Raw genomic sequence first — 13126 nt, forward strand, 5'->3', positions numbered from 1 at the left:
AAATCTGAATTTTGAAATCTTGATTTTTCTCCGAAATTGTAAATCTTCCATAACTTCTTCAGAAAGTGTTACAAGTAACGAAATACACAAAATTTAGATTCTAAAATGTGACAATGAAGTGTTAACATGAATATCTTTTTTGCACGATACCAGAAGGTCTAGAAAACTCATAAAGATGAAGACTTGCCATTGATTATTGCTAAAAATTCCTTTCTCATGCACAAGTATGCACGCTTGCTGACCATGAGACTGAAAAGATGATGATTGATGAGATGGAGGCTCACATGCAAATATCTCAACTTTGCCCGAAATAAAATTTAGATTCTGTGACATTGGATTGTCACACATATACATGGAGTTGATCAGCATATTGAATGCCCTATCTAAGGGATTGGATACCCCAGAGTTTCTTAAGATATTAAGACAATCCAGAAACTAAAATAGTTGGACAAAGCAATTTATTAATGTAATCAAGTCGTGGGCAGGCATTAGTGGGTGTGTACACTGTGTCTGTGATTTTCTCATATATCGTATAATCACCGCTCCTGATTACCGTCAGGATTAACGTCGCAAGGTACCAGACTTACGTGGCGGAGTGGTTAGCACAGCGAGTCAGGGGTCCGGAGTTCGAATCTCGGCAGGAAGATGGGTGTTCTGTTTAAATGTCATTATATCCTCACTCATGTTCATCTTCGCGATTAGCCCAAGGTGGCAGAAAATGGAAGAAAAATGTACCAAAATGAATCCATCAACCTGAAGAGGTAGAATAGGAACTTTCTTTCACCAATACAAAAATGAAGGGTTGTATTTATGGAAGAAAAATAATGAAAAACTAAATTTTCCTTTCAATTTTTCTGTAGTAAAACAATGTCTGCGAATGTCCAAATTAAGTTACTACATTTTAAAAAAATGTCATACATTCAATCTTTTTCGTTACCATTTCCTAACGCGGATAAAAAACATGGTATTTAGAAGACTAGGGCGCTTTAGAAAAGGGTGATTTTAGAATTAGAAATAATCGCCTAATATTATGTTGTTTTCAAATTTATTATTGCCTCCTCGATGGCATAGTGGTAACGTCGTCGCCTTGTAATCAAAGGTTCCCGGGTTTGATACCCGGTGGAGGCACATATTGGTTCGGGTTCCACTTTAAACTGTGCATAAAATGAACTTAAAACTCAAACTTAAATGTATTTTTGAGTAATCGTACAAAATCGTACAAAGTGGCATATAACTAGAGTAAAAAAACTGAAGGGTTGTATTTATGGAAGAAAAATAATGAAAAACTAAATTTTCCTTTCAATTTTCCTGTAGTAAAACAATGTCTGCGAATGTCCAAATTAAGTTACTACATTTTTAAAAAATGTCATAAATTCAATCTTTTTCGTTACCATTTCCTAACGCGGATAAAAAAACATGGTATTTATAAGATGAGAGCGCTTTAGAAAAGGGTGATTTTAGCTCTTGAAATCTTGGAATATTCTACAGAACTCTTTCTTGAAAACATTAATGCGACGATTGCTTTCAACAGCTATATAAACATATAGTAAGAAGAAGAACAATAGCTTCTGCGGTGCGATCAAGTGGTGCTAGAAAAGCCCTTCCCCGAAATAAACTTCTGAATTCATCATTCCGAGGGAGCCAATTCTGTTGGTACAAAAACATTATACCCGGATTACTCGACCTTGTCCTACTGGTCCCTTAAATGGTATGTTATTAAGAAGGTTATTTCTTCTGAATCGTCCATATATTTTGTTCTTGGCTCCTCTTGGAGAAAGAGTTCGCGTGCAAGGTTTAATTTTGAGCTGTCTCGATGGCTATGCATTAACCAGCTTGCGTGTGCCACGGCCGGAATCGTTATTTCTTTATTTCGCGTTTTTGCTTCAAATTCTGAATTCTACAGTTGTAAGGCTATTGTTATTATGATCAAATATGATAATATACATTGTCAGAATTGGGCATAGCAAGGATTCTTTCATGTCCATGTAGGGAAGAGCATGGTAGGCTAATGCTGGACAGTTAAGGAAAACGAAGGATATATTAATATTAATATTTATTATTAACATTTGATGCAATTCATTGACAAAAAAGGAATTTTGAAAGTAACATTTGGGTCACTCCATGTGAAATCAACAAGGTCCTCAACCTTACATTTTTTGATTCATTTGAAATTTGGCATACTGAAAGGGCCACTTGAGGTAGGAAAATATGGAACTTTGCAGATCCATATCTTATGCTTATCATATATGCTTGGCACGGAATATTGTATGGCATGTGGCATTTGTGGTTACCAATTAGGGTCGTACCAGCGTACATCCAGAACGTTGAAAATTCAAGCACTTTAGATTGAAACTGACCTACTTCCACCAACTTCCCCCTCTTTCCATTTTTCGCTATGTGCACTAATAACGGAGTTGCCTATGCAACCGGACTTTTGAGTAACCCTGTATTTCTAATAAACGGGAATTTAATCATCATATTCATGTACGTTAATTCAAACAATATTGTATTTGATTTCTGTTAGACTTTTACTTTTGAATATTAGGAATGTTTCTATCAAAATCTGTTATCATCCATTACCTAACCTACCATACCCCACCCAAACCTAACCTAAATCTAACATAACTCCGGATTCCATTGGCGTCCCATTTTTGAACTTTGTATACTTATTGAATAATATGCACGTATGTATGATATGTAAATTTTTGAAAGAAATTAAATGACCCATTCTTCAGAAAATGGCTACCAAAATTTTCCTTACACCACATTCAATTGTTTCTTTGCCCTGGCATAGAAATGCTATATCGTCTAAACACAATGTTGTTTAGATTTTGGGATCGTAGATAGGCTATTTGAGAGCGTGGTATTCGAAGTTTATAGGCTGCGAGAGGTGCATCGTAAGTGGGGCTACAGCTCTGAAGAGCAACGTCAACACTCAAACAAGCAAGGAGCTTGCCCTGTGAAATGAGAACAACACTAGGATTAGATTTAATTTAAAACACTTCAATTGACTGGTCTTGTCAAGAAACAGAAATATAAGGCCATGGATGTTCCCAAGGTAAAATATTCCGGAGGTAAAATAGTCCCCCGTTCGGATCTCCGGGTGGGGACTACTTTGGGAGGTCTCTGGACTACGGATAAGATCTACGTTAGGAATAAGGATATTAAATTAGGCACCTGGAATGTTCTGAGCCTTTACCGGCCTGGGGCATTTCAGTGTACAGTTAACGAGATAGTCAAGTATAAATTAGATGTAGTAGCTGTCCAGGAAGTTAGGTGGCCAGGAGAAGGGAATTGTAAAACTAAAAATTATACTTTTTTCTATGGTGGTACTGAAAATCATAATTTTGGAACAGGCTTTTTCATAAATAATAGAATTATCTCGGCTCTTAAAACAGTAGAATTTATTAATGATAGGATATCATATGCAGTTTTACAGGGTAGGTGGTGTAAAATTATTTTAATAAACATACATGCACCAAGGGAAGATAAAGATGATAATACTAAAGATGATTTTTATACAGAGTTAGAACAGGTCTTTGATAAATTTTCTCAGTATGATATGAAAATTCTGTTAGGTGACTGTAATGCACAGATTGGCAAAGAAGAGACATTTAAACCCACGATTGGTAAAGAAAGTCTTCATGAATTAAGTAATGATAATGGTATAAGATTGATTACTTTTGCAACCTCAAAGAATTTAATTGTGAAAAGTACCACTTTTAAACATAAAGATATCCATAAATATACCTGGTCTTCTCCAGATGGTAAAACTCATAATCAGATAGATCATATTCTCATTGATAAGAGAAGGCATACTAGTATAATTGACGTTCGTACACATAGAGGTGCTGACTGTGCCAGTGACCATTATTTAGTAATTGCTAAATTAAGAGAAAGACTCTCAGTGATAAATCATAAGCAACAAAATCTAAAAGTTATAAAATTTGATACAGGAAAGTTTACTGATGAAAGAATTAAGAGAAATTACCAAATTAAACTGTCAAATAGATTTGAGGTTTTGCAGGATTTAAATGATGATGAAAATATAAATGAAACAGACGTAAATAAGAATTGGGAGCACATACGTAATGCAATAGAATCAGCAGCTAAAGAAAGTATAGGATACCATAAACCAAGAAAAAGTAAGCCATGGTTTGATAATGAATGTCATAATCTAATAGAAATAAGAAATCAGGCTAGACTTAGGTGGTTAAATAACTCGGATGATACAAATCTAAGCAATTATAATAGAATAAAGCAAGAAGTTAACCGCACGTTTAGAAGTAAAAAAAGAGATTACTTGAAAAGCAAAATAAACGAAATTGAAACAAACAGCAAAAACAAAAATATCAGAGATTTATATAAAGGTGTAAATGAATTTAGAAAGGGGTGGCAACCTAAAGTAAACTTGATAAAAGATAAAGATGGTGATTTTCTAGCTGACCCAAGCGATATTCTAAATAGATGGAAGAACTACTTTAATGACCTTTTAAATGTCCATGTAGGAGATAAATCAGAAGTAAATGAAGTACACACAGCAGAACCTTTAGTTCCAGAACCTAACTTGACTGAAGTTAAAGATGCTATTAAAAGGCTAAATAATAACAAAGCACCTGGCATTGATTTAATACCAGCTGAGTTAATTAAATATGGTGGAAATTCATTAATATGTCAAATTCATAAATTAATTTGTTTAATATGGAATAAAGAAGAAATCCCTCAACAGTGGAAAGAATCCATAATTGTTCCTGTGTTTAAAAAAGGTGATAAAATTAACTGCAATAATTACCGTGGAATTTCTCTACTCTCAACAACATACAAAATATTGTCTAACATTCTTTTAACAAGACTAACCCCATATGCTAATGAAATTATAAGTGATTATCAATGTGGATTTAAACGTAACAGATCAACTACAGATCAAATTTTTCACATCAGACAGACACTTGAAAAAAGTGGGAATATAATCAAAATGTCCATCAGCTATTCATTGATTTCAAAAAAGCATATGATTCGGTCAAAAGAGATAAATTATATAATATATTAGTAGAGTTTGGAATACCTAATAAGCTTGTTAGTATGATAAAAATATGCACCAGTGAAACAGAAAGAAAAATTCGTGTGGGTAATAATATGTCTGACAAATTTCTAATTCATGATGGGTTAAAACAAGGAGATGCATTATCTCCATTGCTCTTTAATTTTGCCTTAGAATATGCTGTAAGGAAGTTAAAAGAAACTAAAGAAGGACTAAAATTAAATGGTGTGACTCAGTTGTTAGCATATGCAGATGATGTAGACTTACTGGGGGATGATATAAATACGATTAAGAATAATGCTAAAATATTTTTCAAAAGTGCTAAAGAGATAGGTTTGGAAGTTAACAAAGAGAAAACTAAATATATGCTTACAGGCCGAAACCAAGTGTTAGGTAATAATCAAAATCTAATTATTGATAACAACTTGTTTGAACCAGTTTCCAAATTCAAATACTTAGGAGTAACATTAACAAATGAAAATTATATTAAAGAGGAAATAAAAAGTAGGCTTAATTCAGGAAATGCATGTTACTTCTCTCTTCATAAACTTTTGTCTTCTCGTTTAATATCTAAGAAACTAAAAGTTAAAATATACAAAACAGTAATTTTGCCTGTAGTATTATATGGGTGTGAAACTTGGTCCCTTACATTGAAAGAGGAACATAAATTGAGAGTATTTGAAAATAAGATCCTTAGGAAAATCTTTGGACCTAAAAGGGATGAGGAGGCAGGTGAGTGGAGAAGGTTACATAATTCAGAACTACATAATTTGTATTCATGTCCAGATGTTATTAGAATAATTAAATCAAGAAGACTTAGGTGGGCAGGCCATGTGGCACGAATGGGAGAGGAAAGAGGAGTTTACAGGATTCTTGTTGGGAAACCAGATGGTAAGAGACCTGTAGGAAGGCCAAGACGAAGATGGAGGGACAACGTTGAGATGGACCTAAGGGAAATCGGTAGGGATGGAAAAGAGTATATAGATCTTGCTCAAGATAGGGAAAGATGGAAGGCCTGTGTTGCTGCAGCCATGAACCTTCGGGTTTAAGAAGGCTAGAGAGTTAGTTAGTTAATTGACTGGTCTGTCAGGCGTGTGAGAGAATGATAGACAAGGATATAGGAACGTTCGTTACCTGTAGAACTCGATGTGAAAATCAACTCGCTGATTCGTAGATGAAACACTGATGAAACACTCCTGAAATAAAAATTCTTTTGGTAGCGCACTACTCCTCGCTGTAACTCCTTTTGTATCCATCGGTAATCCGACTTTAAGTCGAAGGCAACAACTATTCACGCCATAACTTTCTTAGTACAACTGCTAGTATAAATTTCAGATAACGACTGGGGGTGAGAAATATTCTCTCGAGCTATTTAAATGAAATTCGAACTTTTTTGATCGTTAAATCCGCTGGCTCGGAGCGTCCCTTGCCAACGGCGATTTCTGAGCATAAACGCTGATTTACTGATTTTCGTATTCTGCCGGCCTAATGCCATGTCAGTGGAGTTTTTCCAACTCAGCTGAAGGTCGCTGGCGTGATTTTTACTTTTAAGAAGCTCTTTTGCAACGCTTCAGCGGGACCCCTTTTTATAACATGATTAGCGTATTTATTTATGACGTCCTGGGTTCGAGTCACGCCTAATGCGTGATACGATATATCATGTCAAAGAGCCCTTCAAGATCTTTCCAACGCCGCCCGAATCACTTCTATAGGTGCCCTGATTGCCGAAATATTGTAATTTAAAGTTAACAAGATGTTGGAAAAAATTGCCAAAATCGCACAGTTTGCAACACTGTAATTTTGGAAATACAAAAGATGGATCTGCAAAGTTGCATATTTTCCTACCTCAAGTGGCCCCTTCAGTATGCCAATTTCGAATGAATCAAAATTTGTGAAATTGAAAAGTGCATCTTCACTTGTTGATTTCACATGCAATGCCCCATTTCGTAAAAATTACAATCACGGAAAAGCACGTGCATTTATTATCATCAAAATAAAGTTAAGCATCACCAGGCAACTACAAAACAAATGCTATAGAGAAATCATATCTGCCGCCAGAAAAGCTTCATAAAATGCTACAAAAATTTGCACAAGATTTCACTCAGCCTCCTGGGTCCGAATCGAGGCCTAAACATTGGTATTCTTTGTTAGTGTCCTTTCATCAATTTCATCATGTCGTCACTCATCCTAATCTTTGCGATTAGACAAAAGTCGCGGAAGAGCGAAGTAAAATAAACCAAATCAATCAATCAGTTACTCGGCCTCTTACCCATCCATAATCCTCAAGGAACCCACAGGCACCCGTTTAGTGAGACACTACCATTTTTTTTAAAAAAAAAAAACACCTGTCAGCACGTTGATAGTTTATATTATATATTTAGAATCTGCTTGTAATATTGTTTTGGTTATTTGGGTATATTTTTTACCTCTTTAAGTTAACCATAATAATGCCAATGAGTGTTGGTTAAATTCTATGAAAGAAGAACAAGCACAAAAAGTAAGTTCACAATCCGAGACTCAAACCCGGAATCTTGAAGTTGAACAACATTGAAGCAGTTGGATTACCCTATCGTATGGATTTACGTTAATAAATTAGAACATATCTTAAAAGCTGTATACGTAAAAAAATGGATAACCTAACATTTCTTTACATGGATCTTTTTCTTTTATAAGATGTGCACTGTTCAAATAGCTAAGAAGGAAAACATCCTGAAATAGCTGTAAGCTCAGAATTGCGGAATGCAATTGAATAAAACGACAGCGCTTCCATTGATTGCCTGCATATTTAATGGTTTCGTCATTCAACCTTGAAAACAACTCCTTCGTTACATTCAGGCTCAATATTTTGCGTTCATCGATCACATTCCCGTATTTTCTACGTTCGTTTTACTCTGTAAATCCGTTATTTCTTTTTGGATTACTTCAAAAGTAAGTGAAAATTAGTTTACGCATAGAGCTACAAAATAGTTATTGATTTCGTTCATTTTACAAACGTTGGTACATTAAATTAAATTCTGCAAATGAATGTATACGTAACTGTACCCAGGGGTCCCGGGTTCAAATCCCAGCCTGGGCATGGGTGTTTGTGAGTGTCCATTCATCAATTTCATCACTTCATAATTCATCCCTATCCTCGCAATTAGCCAAACGTGGCAGTAAAGCGAAGTTCAAACGTAACTGTACAAAGATTTGCTTCACTCCTATTTTTAAATTATATTTCACAATACTATACATTAACCACTCTCTACCCCCATATAATAATAACAACAACAACAATAATAATATTAATAATAATAATAACCCGTAGCTCGACAGCCCTGTAAGGGCCTAGGCCTATCTCCTTACTGCCTTATGTCTCTCCCATAATCATACCTAGATGTGTGGAGATCTTCAACCGGTAATTAGGTGACGTGACGTGGGGTCAGCACGTCAAACCCTCAGTCGTTATAGGACATTTTTATGGCCGGATTACGCTACTCACTCGTAGCTCTTCAATTTCCTCACGATGGTGGGCGGCCACTGGTCCTATACACAGGCCAAGAGCCCAGAGACTGAACCCAGGCGGACTCGAACCAATGCCGTCCCGCAGTCGGAGCCCAAAGCACAGCGACTTAGACCGCACGGCCACGGAGGAGGACCCTCTACCCCCCATACAAGCGGATATTGTTTCAAAAGCACGTGCTGTAGTACATGAACCGAAGTTCCCGGTTTCGAATCCAGGCTTTGGCATGTTTCTTCATCAATTTTATCTAATCATCACTCATCCTCATCGTCGCGATTAGCCGAAAGTAGCAGAAAAGTAAACACAACTAGGAAATGCGCGAATCCAATAGATGATACCCTCCTCCTTCCCCAAATCAAAGGGTTAGGTTACACACAGACTACAAACATACGACTTAAAATTAAACAGTTAATGTTCAATTCCACTCCTCCTGTAAAAAGCAATCTGAATTGTTCCCATTGCATGCGATTCGCGCCACTTGATTTATCCTTTCTTTCTCCTTATGACCTGATTGCACCTTCTTGTTCTTGTCTAAGATTTTCAAATTACCCGTCATTATCCCTACTCGAAGGCTAATTGCGTACCTTCTACAGAGTTTGGCCTCCAATCTGGACAGCGTCCATTTCTTTTATCTCCAAGAAATGCATTTTCGGCAAATATTTCTAGACAGATCGAGTTCTTTGGATGCACGGAAATAAAATTCCCCCAACGCTGGCAGCGGTCTGTCAAGTTCAAAGTGAGGTGGCCTAGAATTCCGTGACGTTACATGCAAAGGCGTTCCAAATATAAATGCGGATACCTCGAAAGTTCACAAGAGCTAAACACGCTTCCATTCTCGGTTTTATCCCGAATTTTCCATCTGGGAGCGTGTAAGGTCGTTTCTTAGGGGCATATAAGGGTATATTTTGCACCAAAATGACCCTAAAGTCGATCTCCATGGGAGAGTGGTTAGAAAAGCGCGCTACAACGCTATGAGTCCCGGGTTTGAATCCTGACCTGGGCATGGGTGTTCTTTGTGATTGTCTCATCAACTTCATTATATCATCATTCATACTCATCTTCGTGATTAGCCTAAAGTAGCAGAAAAGCCAAGTAAAATAAATCAAATTAATCAATCAAAATGGCCCTAAATTAGGATTTTATTAAGAATTCGTGTGTTGGAGGTGCGTAGATTGAATAAAAAGATGCAGCATCAAGCATTCGATTTTATGAGAGAAGCTCATAATTGGGTTAGACGAAGAACGTGTTTTATCCACTTCTTATACCCAGGAAAAAGAGAGAAGAACGAGTACCTTTGCTGCAGGAATAAACCTTCCGGTTTAGGAATGCCATAGTTATCGTGCTAAGCAAGATGCAGCCTTACTTATCCTTGTTTCGTTTATATAACTGGCCTCTCATTCACAATATTCATCATTCAAGATGATCCACTATTCGATGCAACCTCGATAAAATCGAAAATCTAACAAGATGGCGTTCTGTATGAACGTCAGGGGGAATGGTATGTGAGTCTTATTTGTGCTGTTGGGTGTTCCACACGGGCTCAAACGTTACGTGGAAGCTTTTTCGCATGAATTGTGGAGGTTTCCTGTAGTTAACACACGCCCTGTCCCATTCACGGCCACTCACCGTGTTCTTGTTTCCTCCAAAGAGTTTCGACTCTCGTTTTCACAGCACATGGAAACCAACAGCTTTCGTATATGACTAGGTCTGTTTACTTTGGAACGCTGCAGTGTCCGAAAACATTTTTCTGCACAATCTAACTATCCTGAAGCTTATGAATTATGTTAGTTATATCCTGGTACTTACCATGGTGCACGTAAAGTAGATATCCAATGGACGTTTATGAGTTTCAATATCGGTATTAATATAGACATAACATTACGTTCACCCTTGTAATATTATAGGATTTCATGGAATCTTTTGACGTTCGAATATATTTTTATATATTTATGCAGATTCAGAAAGTAAGCTACTTTAAAATTATTGCTTTTATAATTATTCGCCGGAAAATACACAACATAAAGACTTCCCATTATGTTATTTCATTCCATTCTAAAATACTGCACAAGTGAAAAGTTAAAACTGGAAGTTCTTCAAATGTTTTGTTTTTATTACTGGACTTCAATATAAAAAAAGACAGTAGGAAAGTATAAATCGCCATGGAGACTGTTTATGATTCATCTGTTTTAAACAGTGCCACTTTCCCTTACTGTCATAATTTTAAATTACTGAAGAAAATAAGGTGGTAGCTTTATGTTCAGATAGGCTAATCGGAACTAGACTTACAGTTTAAAGTGGAATTCGAATTACTGTGCATGGTCCTCCACCGGGGATCGAGCCCAGGATCCCTTGATTACAAGGCGATAGAGCGGAGGTCGCTAGTCCACCACTGATTTTGACGCATATTACTCAAGCTCTCTTCTGTTGGACCATCGAATATTTAGTGAAGCTAATAACGATTGATTGATTATTTGCCTTATTTTACTTCGCTTCGCCACTTTTGGCTAATTTGCGAAGATGGGGATGAGTGCTGATATGATGAAATGACACTCACAAACATCCATGCCCAGCCCAGGATTCAACCCGTAACCCCTGGCGTCGTACCGTGATGTGCTAACCACTCCGCCACGGGGACCGGCGAAGCTAATAACGAAAACTGTTACGTAATTCATTAAGTGCAACTCAAGTATTTATGTCCTGGGGGCTGGAATTGCGTATGCATCAACCTATGATACACTATGTATAAATAACACTAGTTTCCACACTATAAATGAAATATAAAATCTTAAAGTAAGTTGGGGAAAATAAGATTAGTGCATGAAAAGAATCTTACTACGACTGTCAGATAATATATTTATCATCAGATGTTATCAGCGATCATTAGCGCTTCTAGCAGCCACTGCACGTAGGTAAACGGTGCGCAATAAAACAATGACAGCCGCTAAAAGTCGCAATAGACGTATGTGGGAATCGGGGAATATAATGACTATCAACTCCCACCTCAGTCAAACACGCACTGCTAGTCCTATTTCAGACAACTGAACTTCATACAACTGAAAACAATATTAATTGCTATAAAATATCACTACAATTTCACCATTCGAATTACATGACCTTTTTCTAGATATCTCACGGGGAGAAATAACTACTCTGCCCCTCCCCCTCCCCCTTACGGGCGCCTTGAACGTGGGCCATGGGATAAACACAGTGATACATCCATGAAGGTTGTTATGTTAAATGATAATCCCCCCTGAATTACACATTGTCTCGTCCTGTTTTCCTCTGTCTGATATGTACAATTCATTATTCAATATCTCTATTACAGGACTACTATTTACTTGTATATAGGCTGATTACCTCTGAAATATTTATATTCAAATATAACTGTATTAATTCAATCAATCTACGAAATCATTCACGTTTATAAATACGTTGTAGTTTGAAATGTCATAGTCTTCACATGTTTATGTATCAATTTCTTGTTTACACAATGCTTTGTGAGCACTGTAATTGGGCATGTGCCTGTGCGTTCGAAATAAATAAATACATGACATAACCATGCTGAACCTGGGGCCTTCGGTTTCGAAGCGCCTCACGTTGACCACTCCACCACGGAGGGCGGCCAGCGTGCGGAGTAAAATTCAAAGTTAATACCGAAGTGTTTGTTCGCTCGTTCTTTTAAAAGCTTACAAGCGTATCTGAGAGGGAATCTTCCCTTTCAATCGAACGGGGTGAAAGCCCACTAGGCCCTGCGGAAGTCCTTTGAAAAGCGCCCAGCTGCTCGCTTAACGTAATTTGCACGCATGGGTCAGCAGCACTTCACGGTCAAACTCCAAAGTGAACGCAGTCTGTGTGTTCAACCATGGAGCTCCATTTGTTACCCTTGTCCTGTAGCCATCTGCGTGGGACAGCAGTTAACGTATGCCGCTTAGACTCCAGGGGGACTAGGTTTAATCCTCCTCGCATTCCTGTTTTGTCGCTCTTCTTTGCCATTAGTTCGTCATCCATATTCATCATCACCGGCGGTGTAAGGGTTATCCTTTCGAGAAGGCGGCCAGAAGTCAACCTCTCTTCCACGTAGTACTTTGCAGGCTAACGAGGCTCTGGCGTCTGGACTCTCATCGAGCATAATCCACCGTGGGGCTTATGTTGCGTGGTCCATATATGTTTGTGAATGTTCCTTCAACCATTTCAACTTATCACCATTCATCCCCATCGTCACGATTAGCCAAAAAAATCCTAAGAAATGCGACATTAAGTAAACTAAATCAATCAATCATCGTCACCTTTTATTTGTTGATTTTTGGTTGTTTATTGATTTGGTTTATATTATTACATTGAATTTTAATTTATTATGCGAACTTTTTCTGCCACTTTTGGTTAATTGCAACGATGAGGATGAATGATGATTAGATGAAATTCATGGCCATGCGAGGACTTGAACCTGGGACCTTCAGTGAATGGATTGTGAGTCGAGCTCTGAACGAACTTTACTACCGAGGCGGCTAGTTTCATCTGTAAGTCCAGTCTCGAACAATGTAAAGATAGAAACCCCCCAAATGATTTCTAACGATGTACATTGA

At 37.3% G+C, this 13126-nt stretch overlaps 1 protein-coding gene across 1 annotated transcript in view; it reads left to right on the top strand.

Annotated features, from left to right (window-relative positions):
- Nucleotides 1-13126, top strand: part of LOC145984295 (MAM and LDL-receptor class A domain-containing protein 1-like) — a 75857-nt gene that overhangs the window by 9039 nt on the left and 53692 nt on the right. The window lies entirely within an intron of this gene.

The sequence above is a fragment of the Lepisma saccharinum genome, chromosome 2 (assembly GCF_977018435.1).
Source record: "Lepisma saccharinum chromosome 2, izLepSacc3.1, whole genome shotgun sequence".
In the NCBI taxonomy this organism is placed as follows: domain Eukaryota; kingdom Metazoa; phylum Arthropoda; class Insecta; order Zygentoma; family Lepismatidae; genus Lepisma; species Lepisma saccharinum.